Below are 26993 nucleotides of genomic sequence, written 5' to 3'. Positions count from 1 at the left end.
TTTGAAGCTAAACCAGCCATTTGCATAAATAGAAATGCAACTTTAATGAAGGCTTTTCTGGCTACTGTTCCTGAGAAGCTGGGGTTATACTATAATGACTTAATCTCTCATAAATATGTAAGAAGAGCCTGCTGGGCACTGACTACATCAGTGGTGGGTTACAAGAAGAGTTTCCAGGATACAATGTGCACTTTGCATTTTTTTTTCTTTCCTCCTCTCTCCCCTTGGATAGAAATATCTCTTGAGGTAAAGCAGGGCTACCATTGATATCTACCTCCTCTGGTCCCTTCCAGGGCTTAATGTATACAGAGATAAGAAAATAAAGCTAGACCTTCAAGTATATCCAATCCACCTCTCTGTTTAAAGGATGAGAACAGCAGGCCCTGAAGACCGAGCTTCTGATCCTAGCACTTCTTCCAAGTAAATGTGTGATTTTAGGTGAGTTCCTTGCCATCTCTCAGCTCTTGTGCCATCTCTAAAGTGAAAGATGATAAAGTGGATAAACCTAAGACATTATCTTAGGTTCCTCCTAACTTTTTTTCAAAATTGAAGTATAGTAGATTTACAATATTGTGTCAGCTTCAGGTGTACAGCAAAGCGATACAGTGCATATGTGTGTATGTATATTCTTTTTCAGATTCTTTTTCATTATAAGTTATTACAAGATACTGAATATAGTTCCCTGTGCTATAAAGTAAAACCTTGTTGTTTATATATTTTATATATGGTAGTATGTGTCTGTTAATCCCATACTCTTCCAATTTATTCCTCACCCACTTCTCCTTTGGTAACCATAAGTATGTTTTCTATGTCTGTCTGTTTATGTTGGTAAATAAGTTCATTTGTATTGTGTTTTAGGACTTCCCTGGTGGCTCAGACAGTAAAGCATCTGTCTACAATGAGAGAGACCCAGGTTCGATCCCTGGGTCGGGAAGATCCCCTGGAGAAGGAAATGGCAACCCTCTCCAGTACTATTTCCTGGAAAATCCCATGGATGGAGGAGCCTGGTGGGCTACAGCCCATGGGGTCGCAAAGAGTTGGACACGACTGAGCCACTTCACTTAAAAGATAAAAGAGATAGCACATAAAAGAGATAGCATATAATAGTTGTCTTTGTCTGATTTATTAATCTTTGCTACTGCTGCTGTTGCTAAGTCACTTCAGTTGTGTCCAACTCTGTACGACCCCATAGACGGCAGCCCACTGGGCTCCCCCGTCCCTGGGATTCTCTAGGCAAGAATACTGGAGTGTGTTGCAATTTCCTTCTTCAATGCATGAAAGTGAAAGTGAAGTTGCTCAGTCGTGTCGGACCCTCAGTGACCCCATGGACTGCAGCCTTCCAGGTTCCTCCATGGGATTTTCCAGGCAAGAGTACTGGAGTGGGGTGCCATTTCCTTCTCCAATGCATGAAAGTGAAAAGTCAAAGTGAAGTCTCTCAGTCGTGTCTGACCCTCAGTGACACCCATGGACTGCAGCCTACCAGGCTCCTCCATCCATGAGATTTTCCAGGCAAGAGTACTGGAGTGGTGTGCCATTGCCTTATCCGTATTAATCTCTAGATCCATCTATGTTGCTGCAAATAGTATCATTTCATTCTTCTTTATGGCTGAGTAATATTCCATTGTTTATATGTACCACATCTTCTTTATCCATTTATCTGTTAATAGATACTAGGTTGCCTCCATGTTTGGACTATTGTAAACAGTGCTGCAATGAACATTGGGATGCATGTATCTTTTTGAATTAGAGTTTTCATCTTTTCTGGAAATATGCCTAGGAGTGAGATTGCAGGATCATATGGTAACTCAGGGAACTTCTATGCTTTTCTCCAGAGTGGCTGCACCAATTTCTAAGTTATAGAGAAGACTGGCTTTCTGGAATATTTTTTTCTGTACTTGATATGTTGTGAATATTAGCTATGAACACAGCCATGTTGTGCAATGACGACATTGTATAGACTGCCTTTACTCCACACCGTCTCCAGCATTTATTATTTGTAGACTTTTCAACAATGGCCGTTCTGACTGGAATGAGTTGATACCTCATTGTAGTTTGATTTGATTTCTCTAATATTAGTGATGTTGAGCACCTTTTCAATCCTTATAATATTTAAATTATTTGGTACCATGAAACTCTGATCTGAGAATTTCACCTAGACTTATAGATTGTGGAGTGAAGGAGCTGAGGCTGCTTTCCAAAGTTGAGCCTCCTTGTGGATTTTGAACTTTTGCTCTTGTTTTCAGGTTTATGCTTGTGTTTGTTTCGACGTTTCAGTCGTGTCTGACTGTTTGCGACCCCATGGACTACAGCCCACCAGTGTCCTCTGTCCGTGAGATTCTCCTGGCAAGAATATTGGAGTGGATTGCCATGCCCTCTTCTAGAGGATCTTCTGACCCAGGGATGGAAACTGCACGTCTTGCGTCTCCTGCACTGCAGGCAGATTCTTGACCACTAAGCCACTGGGAAAGTCCTCTTGGGTTTATACTGGCTGTCAATTAGCGTGATGGAAATGTAAACATCCTGAGAGGCTAGACTTTCTATGGTGAGAATGTTTTGTTAAACAGTGCTAAAACTGGAGCATTCTAAAGATCTTTTTCAATTCTATTTCAACTCATTTCAATTCTAGGATAGTAACAGTTCACAGATAATGAATGAAATCTGAACTTTGGAATAAAAATCAATGAAATTCTATCTATAAAGCAATTATTCCTAAAGTCTATGTCTTTTTATAATGACTTAATACATAATTCAAATAAACTCTCTCTTTTTAATATCAAAGCAAAGTATAATATCTGATTTGGATTTATTATGGTTTAGAAAAATTAAAAGAAAGAATATCAAGACAGCATGCAGAAGATCACCATTAAGTTTTCCTCAGGTGGGGAAAAGTTTCCATATGATTAACGTCTTTCATCTGATTAACACGCTTTAAGTGCAGCAAGTTTCATCACCTAGGCAGGATGGCCTCACACACCCACACACAAAATGCTCTTCTATAGAAAGTTACAGAGAAGGCTTAGTTTCTGGAATATTTTTTTCTGGACTTGATATCTTGTGCATGTTGGCTGCGAACACAGCCATTTGGGGCAATGACAACATTGTCCAGACTGCCTTCTCTCCTCAACTATGCATCTTCCTCCCAAGAAATAGGGGAGAGGACTTCCACTGCAGAGGAAATGGACTGTTCCAGCAACCAGTGCTGCCATTCAAGTGTGACAGTGTGGCAGATGTGGAGAAAGTTGCCTTGGAGTTTCTATAACGTGTTGTTACTTCCCCAAATTTCTCTGTTTTCTGAAGACAAGCCATGGGTCATGGTTTAATCTCCTCTGGAGGTGAAGCTGCCTAAAATAACTAATTTGAAATCCTACTGGTTTATATGTTTTGGGCTTGTTTTACAATATAGAATCCAGGGTAATTCTGGCTTTAATTGCATCACAATCTCAGTGTTCATGGAATGTTTTCAAACATGTCATGTTTTACTTCTCAAAATACTTCTATATTTGTTTTTTTTAATCCCCTAGACTTTAACCTTTAAAACAAGCTGACAAAAATGACAATAAATAGGAGTATTTTTTAACAGGTAGATAAAAATAGGCCTTAGTTCATATCAGAGAGTTTTGGTAAAGTTAGTAAATTTTTAAAGAGCTCTCAGTATATCCAAATATTTTGAAAAGTGAGTTCTTTGGAAGTTGCCATAGCAGCAGGTATTTGAGGCTAGAAATGTCTTTGAGATTATATGTTCTGTTGGTGTTGAAATTGTCTTATTATAGAAAATGTCACAGACTTTCAGTTCAACATTACTAAGTAACAGTCACTGCAGGTAAGAAAAATCTAAGGAAAGTTGTAGGGAAGGGAGCTATTCCCAATACTTCCTTATTTAACTTAGCCTTCCTAGGCAATTTAACAAAGATGAAATGTGACCTCATGCATGTTTCTTTCACTCAGAATAACTTCATTTCTTTGATAATGATATTCAACACATATCAATAACCAGGTGTAGATATCTGCCAAAGATGCAGATCGTCTTTTACATAATATGTCCAATTTCACTCGGCTAGTTTTGTAAACAGAAGATGATTACTTATTCAACAGAGATCAGACAAAGTGAAATAGCAGAAATGTTAGCCGTTACCTCTACGGTGACATCCAGGGGGTCTCCTTCAGGGTTGATTAACTTCACATAGAAATCTAAAACAATTATGACTACACATGCTGAAGAATGAAATGTTCCCATCAGGCAATGATTACAACCAGCGTCGAGAAAAATTTCAGCCAGACAATCAGAAATCACCAATTATGCAGAGTATCTGCAAGAGATGATGTTAGCTCATAAAAGTGCTGAAATGAATAACTGGATAAGATTTTTAAAGGAAGCAGATGGGCCCATTTTGGCTCCTGACAGTTGACTTGCACAAACTATATGCACAGGTTCAAACGGATCATGACCCATGGTAACAGCCAACTTACAAAGTCACGTTCATTGTTATCTAAATTCATTTGCAAAATGCTCTCCAACCGCAATGATGAAAAACAAAGCAGAGCAATGATTGAACAAATTGATTCTATTTCTCTTATACTTTGGCTGCCCGAATCCCGTTATTTTTTCCAAAAGCATGAATTTCTAATTTACATATCAATGAGCCACACAACAACTATTTGTTTGCCTGAGTGCTTTAGAGATGCATGTTGTTCTACCTCAATGGTACCCATTTTGTGTTTCCATCTTTAGGATTTATCCTGTTGGTCCTTCTTACTGAAAAAGCTCAATGGCTTTCTGCCAGCCCAGGGATTCAAGTTCGCAGATTTGGAGAAAGTTCTATAACATTGGAGCAAGAAGGGACTTTAGCTTTACATGGTTCATGTTTCCAAGTTTGAGATGTGAGATAGCTAAAGAATGTAAAATAAAATACCTTGCCCATGTAACACAGCTAATTAGTGGCAAGGCCAAAACGAGAATGCAGGTGTTTGTTTCCATTATTTATTGTTGTTTAACAAAGCACTCCAAAATGTAGGGGAATAAAACCACAATGATACGTTTCTGGTGATTTTGTGAGTTGACTGGGGGTTTTCTGTTTGCATCTGAGCTCACTTGCATGTTTGCATTTAGCTGGAGGGTCATGTGCACAGAAAGGAACAAGATCTTTCTTCACTTGGCTGACAGTTGAAGCTGCTGTGTCAGCTGGGGCCCTTGGACACTCTTCTCTGTGGCCACATGTCCTCAGGGGATCTGAAACAGTTTTCTTACATGGTGGTCTCAACGCTCCAAGAGAGCAGAAGCAGAAGTTGCAAGTCCTCTTAAGATACAGGTCCAGAAATGTCGGTGTCACTCCTGTCCTATTCTGCTGCTCACAATAGTGAGACCAGATAAAAGGAGAGATATATTTCACTTCTTAATGAGAGGAACGGCCAAGTCATGTTGCAAAGGACCATGGAAGCAATTGCCAGAGCCATCCTTGAAAACGCTCTTTCACATCAGTGTGTCAGTTTCAGTAGGTAAGCCCAGCATTTCTGAGTCAGCTCAGTCCCTTTGTCATTTGCATCACTGCTGCTTTCACAATGAATGGGTGTATCCTCATCTGTCCATAAACAGTTGGCTAGTATTTATCCTGCAGAGAAAACTTCCTCATCGTGATCCTTTGGCTTTAAAGTGAAAACGTTAAAACCATCCAATAAAAAACAACTAGTTTCTCTTTTAAAATTAACTTGATTTGAAACCTAATACATTTTACAAAGTAATAAAACCTTGAGAAATCCTTTTTCTGCTCTCAAGCAGAATCCTTGAAGTTTGATTAGTTTCCAACTGAAAGCTGTCAGGCTGAGCAAGAAGCTTATGTTCACAGTTTATGAGGGATGCCATTTGGAAATCTGAAAGCGGCAGATGTGATGCCAACAGTGGAGGGCGGTGATGAGGCCGGGGGCCGGGGGTCTCCAGCTGCTTTCTTGATGGGCTCTTTGTCAAAGTCTAACTTCTAAGGAACGTGACTCCTTGCAAGTGGCTGTAGGTCTTAGAGTAAATATTTCATTAGTCATGATGGTTTTGAAAACTTAAAGCTGTGAAGGACACATTGGAATCTCTGTGATTTATGATAAATCTGAAGGAAACTTGATCATTCCAGTCCTGCCATATGTAGCTGCGTGGAATGTGCAAATGAATTGAACTAGCAAACTCCACAGATTTTGTTTCATGATTTAAAAAAAAAAGCCTTAAGTCAGATCAGCTAACAGGCAATTTGAAACAGGGACTTAGCAAGGCAGCTGTTTTAGATGAAATTCCTTCCAAATGCTTCTCTCTCCCTTCCCCCTTCCATTTTTTTGCAAATTTTTTTTGCAAATTTCTTTTTAATATATATTTTTTGGAAGTTTATCTTCCAGATTTTCTTGGTTCTGCATATCAGTGATTAAAAAATGAAAACCTAGACTAGTCCTGTAGTTTCATATGTTACTCTTCTATCAGTTTTCTCTTAGAGGACAGATAATATGTCTTAGTTATCCTAGCATGTCCACTGAATCTTATGCCCCACACACATTAATTCTTTGTATAACACATATGAAGTATTTAGGACAAAAGTTCAGTAAAATGAACAAATGTGCTTTTTAGTATATCATTAGATTTAATTATTGCACTTCTCTAGAAAGTCAGAAGAAAGAGATTTTTTCTTCTGTAAAATGGGACATTAGATGACTCAAAGAAATTAAGTGACTTGTGAAACTTTATACAGCAGTTATGTGGCTAAACCAGTTAGAACTCAAATCTCCTGACTTGTAGCTCTGTTATTTTTTATTATACCATGTTGATATTCTGTAACAGGTATTTAATAAATATTTACTGGATGAGTGAATGAATGAACAAATGAACAAAACTTCTTGTTAATTATCTTTGTTACTGAACATTACAGATTCATGAACAGAGCATATTTTATAATCTAAAATTTAGATTGGTGCATCCCTGTTCTAGAATGTAGTGATTCTTTAATTCTGATCCTTAGTGACTCATGAACAGATCAGACTGGCCAAAGAGGAACTAAGTGATTCACAGGCAATAGTTAAGTCATTTGAACAAGACTAGTCCATGTTGATAGGTGCTGAGAGGTGCTCAGACTCAGTGAGCTGAATTTTCTGCTCTCTGTAGCATAGATCCATATTCCGTTATCCAAAATTCTTGGGCAAAAGTTTAAAATAGTTAATATTTTCGAAAGAAAATGCAATGCATATTCTGAAATATATATAAATAAATATAGACATGAAGTAGCACCACATAACAGATATTGTAATAGTTCTGTTGTGAAATAAATACTGTTTCTTCATAGAAAAAACTCTGTTAATAGGCTCACATCAGATTTTGACCCTCAGTGAGCTTAGAATCAAACTTACCAAAATATATACAGTTTCTGGGTTTTCAATTTTGGCACGCTGGATAAGAGATTGTGGACTTGAAGTTTAGTGAATAAGCAGGCCATCTATAAATAGACTTTCTTTTGAGAAAAGGAAGACTTTGAGCGACAAACACTTGTAAAGCAAACCGACACAGCAGTCTTCTCTCTGTTAACGGGGAAAAAAAGCAAGATTTCTTTTCTAAATGGAAGAGGTTGCTGTTGTTTAGTCGCTAAGTCATGTCCAACTCTTGTGACTCCGTGGACTCTAGCCCTCCAGACTCCTTTGTCCATGCAATTTCTCAGGCAAGAATACTGGAGTGGGTTGCTATTTCCTTCTCCAGAAGATCTTTCTGACCCAGGGGTCAAACCCACAATTCCTGCATTGCAAGCAAATTCTTTACCACTTAGCCACCTGGGAAGAACAGATGGAAAAGATACCTGTATAGTATTCATTTCTCCATTAAGTCCCTATCAAAAAATCCTATGCAGTATTTTGGGTAGGAGAATACCCATGTTAAAGTGTTTTAATGCTCATTTGAGGAAGCTCTGTAAGTAACAGGCATTTCCAGAGAAATCTACATTTTATTTTTATAGCATGTCAACCAAATATCTTACCTGACACATCCCAAGTGAATAAACACAATTTTGAGCTAAGTTTTTCTCCATCTCTGAGCTCAGTAATCAAAGGCCCTATTAATAACCACTGCTTTCCTGACCCAAAGCTGTCATATTCCCTCAAGAGAGATCCAATGGAGAAAAGGATCAATGTAGAAGCAGTGCAAATGCTGTAAGATCATATAGTATTCATCAGTTCAACCCTGAAGATGGGAGTGGGGATGAGAGGCTTTAAAATAACTACTCCTCACAAATCCTACCTCTTGAAATCAGAACCCAGATTTCCTCCATGTCATTTTTGAAGTTGAAAGAGAGTTATTTTCTTAAATTGCATTTTATTTTTCTGGGAACATCTGCCCTGCTGGTTTCATCTTGTGTGTAAATGAGCTACAATAGCAACAATTTCTGTCATCCTTTCACTGATCTGGAATCAAAGTTAACCAGAGAGCCTCTTGAGAAAATGTGTGGTAGAAAGAACTGTGGATCCCACAGAACTGTGAGTCCTACACCGCTGTAGGTCAACCCAGAATCCTAGCAAAAGATATTATCTCCAACCACCAAAATGTCTTTGCATAAATCGCTTATGTAAGAATGTTCTCCATGATATGTGCAGCTTCAGATAAAAGTGAGCATTTAAAAAAAATCAATGTTTTTCAAAGAATTGAGCCTGGGGTGGTTATGAAAGCAAATTGGATGGAGTGAAGACATTAATAAGAAATCAGATAAAGAACAAAATGGCTATTTATGTTTCTAGTTGTCTGAGATCTCAGGCTATGCTGCTGCTGCTGCTAAGTCGCTTCAGTCGTGTCCGACTCTGTGCGACCCCATGGACTGCAGCCTACCAGGCTTTTATGTCCATGGGATTTTCCAGGCAAGAACACTGGAGTGGGTTGCCATTTCCTTCTCCAATGCATGAAAGTGGAAAGTGAAAGTGAAGTCGCTCAGTCGTGTCCGACTCATAGCGACCCCATGGACTGCAGCCTACCAGGCTCCTCTATCCATGGGATTTTCCGGGCAACAGTACTGAAGTGGGGTGCCTTTGTGGGAGTTAGCAAAATGAGATTAAGTCACATGGGAAGGGAAGAAAAAACCTACCAGTTATCTATTGCACCCCTAGCTTGAGCCAAGTACTAAATTCGTGCCTGTGTATGTGCACGTGAGTGCTCCTGTTCCTCTTTTCATTGTTACAATAATTATATTGTGTGTACATGTGAAGTCACTTCAGTTGTGTCTGACTCTTTGCAACCTCACGGATCATAGCCCAGGAGGCTCCTCTGTCCATGGGGTTCTCCAGGCAAGAAAAATGCAGTGGGTTGCCATGCCCTCCTCCAGGGGATTTTCCCTATCCAGGGATCGAACCCATGTCTCTTAGTCTCCTGCATTGGCAGGAGGGTTCTTTACTACTAGTGCCACTGGGAAACTCCATAATCTACTAATTCATCTTCCTCATTTCCATCCCTCTCTATACCTAGCAGCTACAGTGATTGGTTTACAAATGAAAATCAGATCATATTTTTGCTTGCCTATTTGAAACTTTTCAGTGGCTTCCCATCTCACTTTGGAAATAAAAAGTTTTTTTTTTTCAAAGAGTTTATACTTTATTCTGCAGAGGATAATGAGCTGTGAAAGGGTTTAATCCCCAAAGTGTCACTGTTAGCTATATACAAAATTCTTAACTTACACACAAGGCCCCATATGAACTGGCTTGGCTCTACCTTTGAAGCATTACCAGGTGCCACCTATTCCTCTATTCACGATGCTCTCAATATACTGGTCTTCTTCCAGCTCTGTGAACATCTTTCTTTTTTGTGTCCAGGCCTTTGTACATGTTGTCCAAAACACCTTTATTCCAATTTTCTGGCCTTCAGATTTCAACTTAAATGTCAAGCCTTCAGGGAAATTTCCCTGGGTTTCATAGACTTGATTTCTCATACTTTCTCATAAAACCTGTATTTTTCTTTGACATTGTTCCCTTCTATTTTTAGTTATATGATTCACGGTGTGATTGGAATTCACTGTTTTCCCGACAAACTTCTAAGGTCTTTTAGACATGGAATTATGTCTACTTATTCCTTACTATATTCCCAGTGACTAGCAAATCTCCTGGAACATATAAACCATTCAATAAATACTTTAATAAAAGAAGTAGATGCCACTTTTATCACATGTACCTTCTCTTATGGAAGATTTGCTCACTAGTTCAGTGAGTCACTTGTCCTGTGCGGGGTGGCCAGGTTCTCTGAGAGGCAGAATGAGCAGACATCTCTAATCAGCTGAGGTGAGAACAGCATACTCAAGAAATGGAAAAAGGCCTAGCTGGGGAGTGAGTGCACCCGGTTCGCCTCCAGTCTCTCTCCTTAACCGGTCAGTGGTTTTTTTATAAATTATCTCTATGTTTATCACACTTCTCTGTAAAATGTGCTAATTATATCACTTCCACCTCTTTATAGAATTGTATCAGAAGTAAGGCAATGAAGGTTGCTAGAAACATGCTATACAATTTAACTGTCCAGTAGATGTCTTATTTAATGTCATGCTCTTATATATGTTTCTAATCTAAATCAAGCTGTACTGAAGGGAAAAGGATTTAGCTTTCCAAATGCACCTCCAAAATTATAACTGTGATAAATAAATAACAGAAATCCTTGGATTGTATTTTAGCTCTCTAAAACATAGAAGACAACATTAATCTGAAATTCCTGGATCTGAAAAGCAGTTTTTATTAGGAAAAAAATAGCTACACCTGAGTAATGATGTAGAAGTAGGCTGTATCGAATAAATTACCATATGCCTCAGTAAATAACAGCTTTGGACAAGACAGTTCTAACTGACAAAAACAGATGTAGACAATAAAAAATGATACTGGCTAGTTAACTTATAAGCAGGTTTGATGCCCTTCCAGATTCAACAAAAATCTTAGACCAAAGTAAGGGTATCCAATAGTTTAAGGGATAGGAAAGAAGGAAGAAGATGGAAACAATTATTAATTCTTTGCTGTTTAAAGACTTGAGGTATTTATTTTGGAGTCAGAGAAAGATTGGGATGCAGATCATTTCAGATTGGAGATTTTTGTTCACTGCCTATTCAACCATGGTTCAGTGCTAATTCATGAGAGAGAGAGAGCGAGTTTGGATATGTGTGTGTGTGTGTGTGTGTGTGTGTGTGTTTTAAGAGGAGTGGTATGGTACTTCAAACAAACAGTTTTGCAGCCGTCAGCAGCTGTTCCTGACTTCAGTAATCCATGACAAAAATATTGAGTGTATAATAACGCAAACGGCCAAACAATGAAATGAAAACAGGAAGAAAAAAATCATTTGCTCTAACTCCTTCCATTTTATTTGAATACACTGAGTGGGTTGAGATGTTGAAATAACTGTTACTCTTAATGAGACTGTCAACAGTGATGGCACCAATCTTGTGTGTGTGTGTGTGAAATTCATTTATCCATTTTTTGGGTTGAAGAATGAGAAATCAATATGGTTACTTTTGTTTCTAAGAGATCTTTCAGTCTTGCTAATTTGTCCTTTCTTCCTTCTCCTTTGTATAATTCTCTGATTCTTTCATTATGTAACTCAGCCAGACCCTGGGGAACCACTTTAGATGAAAAGTATATAGATGAGTTAAAATATATATTATCTTAATAGCTAGTGCCAGAATTCCCATAAATTAGGAACTCTTTGTCAGGAAAAATAGTCATTGGTGCCACCTACTTCCTTATACACTATGCTCTGAACAGCCTGGCCTTCCTTGAACAGGTCGCTTTCTTTCTTGCCTGAAGACTTTTACATGTGCCATTTGTTGGGACCAGAAGGTGAGGCTATGAGGGCAGGAAGTAGTATGAGAAAAAAAAGATAGGTACAGATGGTTACATTAACAAATGAGTAGAGAACTGTGCACTTAAAATTCGTATTTTCATTTCTTGTGCAGTAATTTGCAACTTCCCAGTTGGTTCTGGGGTAAAGACCTTGCCTGCCAATGCAGGAGACTGAGATATGTGGGTTTGATCCCTGGGTTGAGAAGATCTCCTGGAGGAGGGCACGGCAACCCACTCCAGTACTCTTGCCTGGAGAATCCCATGGACAGAGAAGCCTGGCTGGCTACAGTCCATGGGTCATAAAGAGTTGGTCAGGACTGAAGCCACTTAGCATGCATGCACGTGCATTAATTTCCAAGGACTACTGTAACAGTCACAAATTAGGAAGTCTAAAACAACATAAATTTATTCTTTAACAGCTCAGAAGGCCAGAGGTCTGAAATGCTGGTGTCGACAGGTCCTCACTCCCTCTGAGGTCTCGCCTTTTCCAGCTCCTGTTGACTCCAGGATTCCTTAGCTTGTGGACACATCACTCCAGTCTCACTGCTTTCTCCTCCTTTTCATGTCTCCTTGTCTTGTCTCTTTTATAAGGACACCTGTCTGGATTTAGAACCTATCTGAATAATCCAGGGTAATCTCATCTCAAAATCTTTAACTTAATCACATCTGCAAAGACCCTTATTCCAAATGAGGTAATATTTACAAATTTCAAGACTTCCCAGGTGGCTCAGTGATAAAGAATCTGCCTGACAATGCAGGAGACATATGAGATGCAGGAGATGTGGGTTCAATCCCTGGGTTGGGAAGATTCCGTGGAGTATGAAATGGTAATGCTGTCTGGTGTTCTTGCCTGGGAATTCCATGGATAGAGGAGCCTGGTGGACTACAGGCCATGGGGTTGCAAAGAGTTGGACATGACTGAGCACTTACTACAAATTCCAAGGAATAGGACTTTATAACTTTAGATTGCCATCATTCCATTAACCTCTTTTTTTTTTTTTTTTTCCATTAACCTCTTGAAGCTCACTTGCAGAGTGTTGAAAGAGGTCATATCTAAACTCTATGGTCATGCTTATACTGGAATTTTTGGTTTGTGTAGTTTTGCAGTCTTCATTTTTTCATAATTAGTTTAGCTAATATACTGAAACTTTATACACTTTTTAAAGAAACAACCCACAGATTTAGTTACTAATTTTATAATTTATGTAGTTATTTTAATATACAATTTTGTATTTGTCTTATTAATTAATTATTTCTGCTTTCATTTGGCTTCTTTTGGGTTTTTTCCTAACTTTTTTATTTGGATACAGAAGGAAATGACAACCCACTCCAGTATTCTTGCCTGGAGCATTTCATGGATGGAGGAGCCTGGCGGGGCCCAGCCCATGGGGTTGCAAAGAGTCGAACATGACTGAGCAATTAACACTTTTTATTTGGATGTTTGATTCATCTATTTATCTTCTTCCCTGATGACTGACCTAAGATTTTAGTGGTAGTATTTTCTCCTAAGAACCACTTTAATTAAATTCATAGTTCTAATATATACTTGAACCATTGACTCAAAAAAATTTTTAAAGGAGATCTTTTGATTTAGAGATGAAACTATTTTTTATTTGTTTTGTAATTTCTACATTAATTTCAGTACTATTACATAGTTTTCAGAGACTATTACCTCTGTTATTACTGCTTTTATGAATTGATCATATTTCCTTTGTGGCCAAATTTTTGACTGTTTGTTGAGCACCCCAGAAATATGTTCTGTGTTCAGTGTTGAAAATCAAGTAGAGTTATCTTATTAATTATGTTATTCAGGTCTCCTATATCCTTGTTTTTTAAACTTGATCCATCTCGAATGATAGTAAATCAGAGTCTGTTTCTCCTAATGTGATTATTTTATTTTTCTTTGGAGTTCCTGTACTATTTTCTTTATAATTATTAATGCTAGATTATCTGGTACATGGATATTCATAACTGCTCAATGTCATAAATTTCATCCCTTATCTAAGTTGACCATAATTCTAATACCAGTGTTTTTTCCCTAAACTCATCCTTTCTAATAGTAAGATTATGATGCCTATTTTTTTTACCCGTCTTCATTTTCTTCATATGCATTTCCCCCATTTTAATTTTCAAACTTTCTGAGTCATTTGAAGTATCTATTATATAAAGCATATAATTGAGTTTTGGCTTTATAAATCTAATAAAACATGTTTTCTTTTTAATAGGCACCTCTATCCATTAATGTATTTATTATTATGAAAATAATGTTTGATCTTGTTGTTCAGTCGCTCAGTTGTGTCTGTTTGCAACCTCATGAACTGAAGCACTCCAGGCTTTCCTATCCTTCACCATCTCCCAGAGTTTGCTCAAACTCGTGTCCATTGAGTTTGTGATGCCATCCAACCATCTCATCCTCTGTCGTCCTCTTCTCCTGCCTTCAATCTTTCCCAGCATCAAAATCTTTTCCAATGAGTTGTCTCTTTGCATTAGGTAGCCAAAGTTTTGGAGCTTCAGTTTCAGCATCAGTCCTTCCAATTAGTATTTAGGATTGGTTTCCTGTAGGATTGACTGGTTTGATTTCCTTGCAGTCCAGGGGACCCTCAAGAGTCTTCGCTAGCACCACATTCAAAAGCATCAGTTCTTTGGTGTTCAACCTTCTTTATGATCTTAGTTTGATCTTGCATGTGTGTAATATTTGATGTCATCATCTCTGCTTTTATTCTTACTTTGCATGATTTTCTATAAAGTTTATATTTCCATTGCTATGTATATCTTTATTCTTGAAATTTGAAAGGTTTTCACATTTATTCTCTATGATTGCCAGTATATAGCTTTATACAATGTCCTTGATCCTCTATTCCTTTTGAAACTCTGTAAATTCCCTCCTGTGAACAGTGACAGAATAGGCATTGTTCTGTTTCCTATCTCCTTCTCCTGGCACCATCCAATTTTTGGATGACTTGCTGAGTTGTGTCTGACTCTTTGCAACCCCACGTACTGCAGTACACCAGGTTTCCCTGCCTTTCTCTATGTCCTGGAATTTGCTCAAACTCATGCCCAGACTATATGTCTTTAAATATTCTTCATCTTTTGTAACTTAACCGTGCAGACTTAAATAATTTTGCTCACCCAAATTGCATGTGTTGAAGTTTGTCCCTGGGAGTTTTTCCAGCACTGCCCCCTGCCCACCTCCACCCAACTTCGTTTTAGGCTGAGTAGGTTTCCTTGACTTTGTTAAAGGCTCTGAGGCAGAAGATCAAGAGCCTACACCCACCTGTCCACATGACTGCACCGGAGTTCAAGGCGAATCCAAGGATGTGACTTGAGCACCAAAAGCACCTGTTCTAGCATTTCCAGAAGAGTGGGTGTTAATTCCTACAGCATCAGTTAGGCATTGATAGCATGCCTGAGCCTCAGGTTGCACACCTTGTGGCACCAGTAAGTGTGGGAAAGGCTGTGGAAAAGGCTGATAGGTTCACACAGTCTAGCTTTCAGGCTTATCTTCTCTTTTGTGTTCTGAGCAACAGCTACTGTTGTTGCTATTCTTGTTCCCATGAGAACAAACACAAGCCATGTGACCTAAAAAGCAGCACCGTAGTGCCTGATGAGCAGGCTGCCTTTGAGACAGACACTAAAACTAAATCTTAACTAAGAAACATAGGGTCACAATATATAACATAGGCCACAAATATAACACTATCATATTTGTGGTGATCAAAGGGGTTAATTATGGCCTCACAAATTTGGCTTTAAAAAAATCATTAAAAAGTAGATTTCCCTGTGCTTTTTCCTGGCCTGAAATACATGAGATGAAACATCAATTTCTTAAATTGCTTAGATAGATCTCTTATTCTAATTTGCAGTTATTAAGCTCATAGGCCCTTGGATATCACATCCTAGATTAAAATTCTGCCTACACCATATATGACCACGTGACCTTGGGCAAATTATTGAATGTTTCTGTGACTCAGTTTCTTCTTCTGTCTAATAGAAGCATTAAGGGCTACCTACTTCATAGGGTTGACAGGTAAATTGAATAAAATGATACATATGAAGTGTTTGAGAACAGTGTCTGCCCCACAGTAAATACTTTACAAGTATTATCTCTTATCATTATTATCACCATTATATCCCCCACCTTGAGAACCTCTCTCTGTGTGTGTCTACAATGCTTTCTAAAACAGCTTACTTACAATCACTTGTACAGTGCCTTTCTTACCTACTAGATTGCAGTTTCCATGAGAACAGGGTCCCTATCCCAGCTCCTGGTAGCCAGAATGGAACATACATATGTATGCTCAATCACTCAGTCATGTTCAACTGTCTGAGATCCTGTGGACTATAGTCTGCCAGGCTCCTCTGTCCATGGGATTCTGCAGGCGAAAATACTGGAGTGGGTTGCCATTTCCTACTCCAGCCAGGGTGGAACATAGTATGGCTCAGTAAATGACTTTGTTGCATAAGTGGATGAATGAACCAATGAATCATCCAATCAGTACTGCTCATCTAGATCCCTTTACATGCCAATTTTCTGAAGTAAAGCATATATTTTGAACTCACTCACTCATTACAGAGAAGCGTTAATTTCTGGTTAAGCTTTGAACATATCTTTTCAAATTATATTTACCCGTTAGTGGAGAGATGTGAATCAGATTGCTAGATCCATGCAGCTTATAACTCTCCTCTTTTCCTTAACCACCAAATATTCATTGACCTAGATCACCCAGATACCCTGTTTTTCTCATTGATTTATCCAGATGTAATCACCATTCAATGGCTTTCCAGGTGGCACTGTGGCAAAGAATCTGCCTGCCAGTGCAGGAGACACAAGAGACACAGGTTCAATCCCTGAGTCAGGAAGATTCCCGGGAGAAGGAAATGGCTCCAGTATTCTTACCTGAAAAATCCCATGGACAGAGGATCCTGTGGACTACAGTCCATGAGGTCACAAAAATTTGGACACAGCTCAGCACACATAATGACCATTCAGGGAAAATTTGGACAGTCTTAGTTCTTTTCCCCATCCTCATCCTCCTCCTACTCTCTTAGAAACTAGTCACCAATAAATTGGCTGCTCCACGTATCAAACTTCTCTGATATAGATAACTATTTATTTTATGTATCTCCTACTCTTTTTCCAATTTTTCCAAAGCCAGAATTGGTAAACTTCAAAATGAATTCAGAGACATTAACCCAAAGAGTTTTGATTTCCAGGAAATTGAGATGATTTAAGAGTGCAAATACTGTGATGGAATTATCCTTTTGGAGAGGCTTGGGGTCTGTTCCAAGTATACTGAAACACTCAGCATTCAACTAACACATTAGGGTTAATACTCATGGGCCGCCTGCCTGCTACCACTGTGAAGAAGGGCAAGAGTGGACGGATCATCACATTTAGCAAACCCTGGTCATGCCAAGTGCATCTTCTCACTTAATCCTCACAGCTATCCTATGACTCCTGAATGATAGATGGGGAGAAACAGAGTCAGAGAATGGAAGTTACTGGTTTGGAGTCTAGAGAGAAAGCAACAGCCGGTCTTTGACCATTCTTTCCACTGTCATTGGCTCCTCCCTAGCCTCTTATCCTACTTAGTAAAGTATACGATGCTCTTCTCTTAACCAAGCTCACATTTTTATGACTCATTATCATTTCTATTCAGAAGAATCATGTTTCTTATTTCTGACCTCTCTGTTGAGCTCAAGACTTGCATTCCCACCCCCTAACTGGACATCCAATAAATGTGTGCCCAGGTTTGGACATGTCGATTTTAAGATTCTAGTCCAAGATCCATTTGCAGACTTTTAATCCATCTCTGTTTGTTTATCTTTCAGTGGATGTCAAGTTAACACCTTTAGCTTGTCAACAAGCCCAGTCTTGTTTTTTCTTCCCTAGACTGATGAATATTATCACTCATCCACCCAAACTTAAAGCCTCACAATTATCTTTGTCTTTCTTTTCCCCTAAACACCCACATCTATCAGGTCACTAAATTTTGTGCATTCTATTCAACCGTCTCCAGCCCCCTTTTAGTTGGTTCTTTGTTTCAGTTCAGTTGCTCAGTCGTGTCTGACTCTGTGACCCCGTGGACTGCAGTACCCCAGGCCTCCCTGTCCATTGCCAGCTCCTGGAGTTTACTCAAACTTATGTCTATTGAGTCAGTGATGCCATCCTCTCATCTCATCCTCTCATCTCATCCTGTTGTCCCCTTCTCCTCCTGCCTTCAATCTTTCCCAACATCAGGGTTTTTTCAAAGGAGTCAGCTCTTCTCATCAGATGGCCAAAGTATTGAAGTTTCAGCTTCAACATGAGTCCTTCCAATGAATATTCAGGACTGATTTCCTTTAGGATGGACTGGTTGGATCTCCTTGAAGTCCAAGAGACTCTCAAGAGTCTTCTCCAACACCACAGTTCAAAAGCATCAATTCTTTGGTGCTCAGCTTTCTTTATAGTCCAACTCTCACATCCATACATGACCACTGGAAAAATCAAAGCCTTGACTAGACAGACCTTTGTTGACAAAGTAATAGCTCTGCTTTTTAATATGATGTCTAGGTTGGTCATAACTTTTCTTCCAAGGAGCAAGTCATAGTTTATCCTTACCTTTTGCTTGATCTTGACTCCTTCTTATAGTCCTCATCTGTCTATGTCTTTCTGCAAGTTCATTAACAGTGACACCAGAGCTATTTTTCCAATTCACAGATACGATCTTTTTCTCATTTATCTCAGAACTTCTAGTTTCACTCCATTACCTATGGAATAGCAGTACAAATCCTGAGTAGGCGCTTTAGACTCTTCAGGGAATTAGCTCAGCTTATCTTTCTCATCAGTCCTAACCTCAATTCACCACATTAGATCCATGCCAGACTAAGCCAGCAGCCCTGATTCCCTGCTTTTTTGCCTTTGACAGTTATGTGCTCCTATTTTGGGGATGGCCTGCATTCCTGCTCCATCACACTCATCCCAAATCTATAATACCCCAACCCTCTCCCAGTCAGAAAGCATAGCAAAATATAACTATTTACATTTAAATGGACAAACAAAATTTTTTAAAGTAAAAATTCAGTTCTTCAGTCACACTAGAAACGTTTCAAGGACTCCATAGCCCTGTGTGGCTTGTGGTTGCTATAATATATGGCCTGGATATAGAACATTCCATCATCACAGAGAGTTCTTTTCAACAGTACTAGTCCCTTCCTTTCCTCTCTGTAGGATGTACTTGATAGTACATTCTCCCTTAAGGGAAACTTCTGTTTCTCTTTTGGCATTTTTGGTCTTTATTTTCACTTGCTTCTGCAAATGTCAGTTCTGGTGTTTGGGCTATGTCAGGATGAATAAGTGGGACATAATTTTCCTAATACCTTTTATAAACTGGCTTGATCCTTTCCATGTCCTCAAGATTTCTTTCAATTTAGTTACTTCTCAGGTGAAGTCATGAAAAAATGACTCCCATTTGCATATGGTATTTTCCTTAAGTGAGAATCAACTACGCATCATTGTTGTGAAACTATATGGCTCCCACTTGGCTTATTCTGGCTTAGTTATCAGCACAAGCCTATAAAAGTAAAATTTTACCCACAAATGGAAGTAATAGCAAAGCGACTTAAGAGCAATTTGGTCCACTTAGGAATGAGGGCAGAAGAGGAAGAAAAACTTTTGCTTTACCATCCTGTTCACTTACACACACACACACACACACACATTTACTTCTTAAAATGAAGATATTAGGGTCCACATAAAAGCTCCAAAATACTTTACTGTTAAAGGCTCTTGTCAGTTGCATTCTGGATAAACATTTTCTCTCTCTTTTTTTTTTTAAATTGAAGTATAGTTGATTTACAGTGCTGTGCCAATCTCTGCTGTATAGCAAAGCTACCCAGTTATACACGTCTATACATTTTCTTTTGATATTCTTTTAACATTCTCTCTTAGTTACCTTAATGTATAGAAAACTTGAACTTGTTTTCAGAACAATGAAGTAATCACTGCTATCTCTGTACCACATCTATATTATATTCTATTCATAGTTCAAATATTTTTGCCACATATTGTATTTGTTTACAGAGTCATCTTTGCATATTCATTTCCCTGATCTTACTGTGATTACTGAAGACAGGAGAACCCACTCATCTTTCCATCTCTAGCATATGGTACAATTCTTGGCAGATATTAGAAGGGCTAATATATCTGATCCATTCCTCAAGTCTTGAATAGTCCTACCTTCCATATCCCCAGCCACACACCTCGTCCACCATCACCAGCTCTCCTTCATTGCAAAGTTTCAGGATAAAAAGATTTCTAGGAGCAATATTAATCATCTTTCCTTCCAGCAGTGGGCAACTCTCTCCTGTGCCAAATATACTTACTTCCAACTTTGTACCTCCTTGTTCAACAAGCCAGTAAAGGGCAGTGAAGAAACCATCACAATATTGTAATTATCTTTCAATTGAAAATAAAATTAAAAGAAACCTAGACTTCTGAGGGTTTCCATGGGCACCTTCTTGCTGGACATTGACTGGAGTAAAATTGGATTAGACTCTCACATTGTTTATATGCCAGATAATAGCACAGAACTCTTCTAAACTCCAAGTGGATAACTAAACAGGTTAGTGCTTCAGGTCTAGCCCAAAACTAAATTAAGACTTCCAAAAGATTTTTCTTCTTAGGATTCTTTTCCTAATATACAAGACTTTGATCAAACCACAGTTTTTAACTGATTACAGCTTCTGAAAACTTGGAAGCTCCAAAGATTCATTATATTGTTAATAATGATGTGTTAGGCCAGTGAGGTATTATTCAGAGGAGTGGGACAAGCTCAGATCTTGTTTCCAGCAGCCCACCCCACCCATCTTGTGACCACCCCACCTGTCATGAGTCCACCCTGGTATGACTGGTCTCAAATTGAGAAAAATCCTGAGGACAAAATTAATTTATTTAGCTTTGAGATCAGAGTACAATAGCTATGGAAAGAACTTCACATTTTCCTCTGCAAAGGTAAGAACTATATTCTGCTCAGTCTCCAATCAAGCTTTTTATGACATATGGAATGACTAGGTTCCTTTTTTCCACAGAGGCCAGCTTTCATTAATCAAGTTTCTCAACTCCTATAGAAGAAAGCCTGACACATAACTTAAACAAATGGTTAAACTAAAAATATGATGTGGTTTTTATTTAGTTAAGTGATTTAATGGCATAAGCTGGAATTTTAGGACCATGTTTATTTTTCAGTCTTCTTTATTGTCAGAATTAAATCTATTACATGGTCAAACTGACCACACAAAATTGCTCATTAAAAGGACCCCCCAAAAAGAAAAACAAAGAATGGGAGGGAAATCAATTAAACTGCCAACATAAAGACAGCTATTGATGATAGGAAGCTCCAGGAAGTTTGTATATCGTATGGAGATTGTTCTCCAAAGCTTCCTTTTAAAAGGAGGGTATTGATCTTCTTTTTGGACAAAAGCAAGTTTATTTTCCCCAGGCCTTCCCTATGTATTCTAAAGTTATCTGATTTTTAAAAATACTCTTTCCTTGGTCTGTTAACATAGCCTATCTCCGTAACTCATAAATAATACACAAAACTGTGTTACAAATGTCTGCTGAGACCAAGCCAGTGCTTCCCTGTATTAGCTTTGTTCTCTTTGTTCTTATTTGTTTGTGACTGCCTTTCCTTCTTTCATGTTTACAACATCATATAAAAGGAAAAAAAAAATAATAGAGCTACAGCAGAGGATTGAGGATAGGGAAGAAGATTTAAGTCTCAGCGAAAGGCAAGTGGGCCATGCATTTTGATTATGCCCAAGTCTAGTCTCCCTGCACAGTCGGTTTAGGGTGTAATTTGATCACACACAATTTTAGCAAGCAAGACACTCTGTCTCTGCAGTTTGGACGCAGGGAGGATGGTCACACCATGATGCCAAGGAAAAATATTACATGGCTTTGATGCTGATTCGTATATTTAAATTTAAATTGGCATTCTTAAAGCTCTGGCTATATTCTGTACAGAACACACTGGAAGTTCAGTGCCTAGTGGGAAGTGCCTGACAGGCCACTAAGGGACTGACATTGGGAGCATACACGATGGAGCATTAAGCAATTGTGAATGGCAGATAAGCATTCTGACTTGAGAGTCCATTTTCCTTTTAGGCAGCATCGATGCTGATCGTGGTCGGTCAAGATTATGTTTTTACACATTTGGCGTCTGTCTTAAACCACGGCATATAAACGCTCCAGACAATGTACACTTAAAACTGACAGTTACACAGAGTTTGGACAGGGGGAGTAGTGATTGCGCAACTAGATTAGAGAGGCAGGCCACATTCCAAAGAATTCACATTTGCTCAGCATCTGGGATAGTTTAAAGCTCATAGAAAATGGGAATGGATGTTGACAAAGGTAGAATAATAGACATCAAGTTCAAAGATAACACAAATAAACCCATATAACCAGTGACATTTTATATGAAGAGAGGCCTTTAACTAGAATACTGAGAGGCAAGTCTGCACACCCCTTTGGGAGTCTAGACATTTGGGAGGAAGGAAACTAACCACATGTTCCAACCCTTCTTTCTCACACTAATTGAATCTGGCTGCAATGGCTCAGCCTCTGCCTTAAACAGAACAACTTGCATTTCCACCTCTTCTTCCTCCATTGCTTCATAAGTTTCAGAGTTTGTAGTTTGGGTCAGGGAATTTATGGACAACATTTGAGCCATGCACAAAAACCAGAAATTGTCTATTGATCCCAAAACCTTGGCTCAGTGTTTCCTTCATTTAGAGGCTCCCAGTGTTTCCCAGACTATCAGCCTTCAAGTACTTGAACCAAACATCTATAGGGGAGCCCGTTGACCTTGACCAGTGAAGCCTCTAAAGACTTAAAACTGAGTACCTTTGAAGGTAAGGGCTTCTCTTGAGTTTCTAAAACCTTTGTTGACTTCTCCATAGGAATCTAAAACTAACTTCTAGTGAAATGAAGATGCAGGACATTTTTCGCTTTTTCTTTCCTTTCCAGATATTTGGCCAGTTATTGATACTTGATTGTTTGATGATGTCTATTCTTGGGCCAGTTCGAAGCCATGTCCCTATGGTCACGTTTATCCAAGGGTCAAAAATTGAATTTGGGTCTTGAGAAAGGAAAGCAATTATATCCACACATCACAAAGGAAGCATAAGAACCTACTATTGTTTATTTATTTAATTACATTGAAATAAAATAGGATGACATTTTTAAGTGAGAATTTGAAATCCACCTACACCACCAAGTTTTCTAAGAATATTCCAGGACAGTGTCTACTGAGCAGATAGCAGCATCAACAAAGAAGAAAAAGATTGAGTTTCCCTGGTGGCTCAGTGGTAAAGAATCTGCCTGCCAATGCAGGAGACACAGATTCAATCCCTCATCCAGGAAGATGTCATATGCATTGGAGCAAGTAAGCCCCTGTGCCACAACTGACGAGCCTGTGTTCTTGAGCCCAGGAACTGCAACTACTGAAGTCCGGGCCCTAGAGCCTATGCTCTGCAACATGAGAAGCCTGTGCACCGCAACCAGAGAGAAGGTCCCACTCGCTGCAACCAGAGAAAAGCGCGTGCAGCAATGAAGACCCATCACAGCCATAAATAAATAAATAAAATTATTTTTTTTTAAAAAAGAAGAAGAAAAAGACCACCCCAGTGAGCCAGACACTCCGAATTTGGGCCGGGGTTTGGGGTGCCAAGGGATGTCTTGGTCAATAAGGAACTTTTGTAAGATAGCAGTTACTTCCTAAAATTAATTCTGAAATATTGAGTATGGATCCCAAACACATAGCTCTCTGTAATCAAACATGTAAACATGTATGGTATTGGTTTCTTCAGCATCACGGTTGGAGCTTCATGCTTCATGAGTTCATTACATCCTGTTGAACAATATCATTAGTGTAGACATACAGAGAAAAACAAGAACAGATTCTATTTATGAGTCTGTACTCATTGATGACTCTGAATTCATAGAGAGGATGCTTGACAAATATTTGGCATCATAGAACCTTTTTTACCCTCCACCAGGGACCCACACTGTCTGGGGCCAAAGTCAGGCTCTACCACTACTAGTACTGGTAGTCTAGTGTGTGACTGTGTTTGTCAGAACTCTCCAAAGAAACAGAGTCAGTAGGATGTGACTGACTGCATTCTGAGCCTGCTGAGAAGATATATCTCTGCAGAACTTTGTCTTCCATCTCATCCAAAAAGTCACTTTATCTGAGATTCTAGATCAATGTTTCTTAGAGTGATTATTGCCAAGATCGCCTGGATTATAATTACCCAGAGAACTTGATTTATATATATATATATATATATATATAGAGAGAGAGAGAGAGAGAGAGAGAGAGAAAGATTTATTTTAAAGTATTAGCTCATAAGATCACAAGATTTTAGAGGCTTGGTGAGTCAAAATCTGATAAGGGAGGCTGGCAAACGGTGGACTCAAGAAAGAGTTACAGTTCAAGGCCAAAGGCAGGCTGCTGGTGAGCCGGGGAAATCCTATGTTGCGGATGAAGTCTGAAGGTGGTCTGCTGGCAGCCTGGGACTTCTGAGAGATCAGCTTCTGCTCCCATCAGACCTTCAACTGATTGGATGATGCCCACCATTATGGAGGGTAATCTGCATTGCTCAAAGTCCATTATTTGAATATGGATCTCATCCAAAAACACCCTCACAGAAATATCCAGAATAATATTGGACCACAGTAGTGATATAAGTTGACATAAAATAAACCAGCACAGTGACCTTGGGCAAGTTACTTAACCTCTTTGTGTCTCAGTATGCTTGTCTATAAAATAAAGTATGGGTACATATTTTGTAGAATGATTGTGAGAATTAAATGGGTTCATTTTTAAGTGAGGTGCTTAAAACAGTTTCTGGCATATAGCAAACACTTTATTACAGATCACTGGAATAGAATGGAACTTTTGAGATACCAAGTCCACTCTGAGATCGGAGAAGTGTAATGACTTGCCCAAAATTGCAGAGTGAGTTGACATCAGAGATAAGATTAGAATTCTAATGTCCTAAATACCGGTCTGGTGACTATTGTAGAAAGCTTTGGGGCTGCTTCCCTTGACTGAGGGAGTATAGCAACAGTATTTCATATGAACTGCATTATTACTAACCTTTAAAATCCCTTCGTTTTTGAGATTCAAAAAAAAATACTCAGTAATCACTATTGCAGAAATGTATGTTTGGTTATTTATACCTACAGATTATTGAGGAAAATATACCTTTCTTGTGCACTGAATGATTCTTTAAACCTAGATTCCTTTATGCTTCTGCAGCTCCACATTAGTCATTCAATTCCTTTGAGACAAACTGAGCTAATACTAACACCTGGTATTTCCACAGAACCCACCCTTTAAGGTTCAGTGAGAATCAAGGTCAACTGATTGTAAAGACTGGGATAGTGTGAGTCTTTTTCATTTTGAAGAATTATCTCTCTCTGCATTCTGAGCCTGCTGAGAAGATATATCTCTGCAGAACTTTGTCTTCCATCTCATCCAAAAAGTCACTTTATCTGAGATTCTAGATCAATGTTTCTTAGAGTGATTACTGCCAAGATCGACTGGATTATAATTACCCAGAGAACATAATTAAAAATATAGGTAATTGGTCAGTACTATAGAACCACTGAATCTGAATGGTTACCAGTGGGATCCAGGAAAATACACCATTTACAGATTCCTTAGGTTGATTCTTATGTCATAAAAGCTTGGGAACTGCTGCTGTAGATTATTATGATCTTGCTAGTAAACCCTGCATCATGGAATTTTAGAGCTGTAATGATGTCCTTTGAAGTTTTTAGGTTGATCCATCTCCACTTGTTTAATTATATTGCATTATACCTTCCTTCTAGCTGAAAACAGTTTGGTTCTTCCGCATTAATGAAGTGTAGCTGTGCTTACATAGTATTTCCTAATTTGAGCTGCTGGGTTAGTAATTGTTGTTAGCGCTGCCTCATAGAAGCTCCAGGAAAGGTATTTTTTGTTTTAATGCTGATTGTTAACGTTCACAGTTTATTCACACTTAGAGCCAATTTTTAATTACCTACTAAAAAATTTCCATTTTCAAAGCACATTAAATCTCAGCTGTATTTTGAAGTCAGTAGCATTTTAAAGAAAATATTTAGTAAATGACTTGAATTATGTAGAAATATACCTGTGTGGATGTTGCTGCTGATTATATGTCAAGGAAAAAATCATTGCATCCGAAGGTGAAAATACACAGAACCTATTGGACTTAGTCCCTAACTTCTACTTGAGCAGTCAGCATTGACAATACTGAGAGCAAAAACAATTTTAACACTTGGCAAATGCTTATTACATGGCAGGGACATATGCTAAATTCATTTATGCATTACTTTATTTAATCTTTCAGCAACTCTGTAAATCAGATTTTTTAAATTTATCTCCATTTTAGAGGAGAAACTAGAACCTAGAGAGGTCATTTCTTTTCCATAATCACACAGATTGTCAGAGCAAGAGTAAGAATCTGAACACAGGTCAGTCTGAATTATAAAATCCATGCTTTAACCCTGCCTTGTGGTAGACCAACTTCCTGTTTCTGTTCTTTTCCATCTGATATTATTCATAAAAGAGACGCCAGACTAATGAGTAAATGAGATTTGACTGTTGAAAATAGTATCCCTCCCAAGAGGTCTTTAACATGCTACTATTCTAAATTGAAAGCTCACCATTATGGTTATACTGTGGGAAGTATGGTGGTACCACCTAGGATCCAGATGAACTGAGCTTTAGAATAAGCTCTATTACTCACTAACTATGTGAGCTGATGCACGTCTTTTAATTTCTTTGAATTCCGTTGGGGCCATTGGTCATACATCAATCAAGGGGGCTAGAATCTCATCACCTCAGGCTGTAATATACTGTGACTCCTTATATTTTCATGGAGCTTTTAAAACTAGCAGAGATTATCTGGTCAGCAATCATTTGGTTGTAAGGAACAGATATCCACTCCAGCTTGTTGAGGTTAAGGAAATTTATTATAAATAAAACAGTTCATCTCTTAGAAACAAAGTTTAAGAAATACAACCAAACTTTATAAGAACTGAAAAGTCATCACTTGTCTCCTGTCTCCTTTTTTTCTGCTTGGGGCCAGGCCATCTGCATTTCTAAATCGCTTTTCTCCATCTCTATTGATTGACTTCC

At 38.6% G+C, this 26993-nt stretch overlaps 1 long non-coding RNA gene across 1 annotated transcript; it reads right to left on the bottom strand.

The window, feature by feature from the left end:
• Positions 1-4012: 4012 nt before the first annotated feature.
• On the bottom strand, positions 4013-15386 carry LOC147378330 (uncharacterized). Its single transcript, XR_015151907.1, has 3 exons — positions 15077-15386; positions 7372-7539; positions 4013-4307 (listed from the first exon to the last, which is right to left on the bottom strand). It is a non-coding gene; the product is annotated as an uncharacterized LOC147378330 (long non-coding RNA).
• Positions 15387-26993: the final 11607 nt, after the last annotated feature.

The sequence above is a fragment of the Bos grunniens genome, chromosome 2 (genome assembly GCF_055505025.1).
Source record: "Bos grunniens cultivar Pamir isolate PY7600 chromosome 2, Bosgru_T2T1.0, whole genome shotgun sequence".
Lineage (NCBI taxonomy): Eukaryota > Metazoa > Chordata > Mammalia > Artiodactyla > Bovidae > Bos > Bos grunniens.
This window is presented reverse-complemented; position numbering and strand designations above follow the sequence as displayed.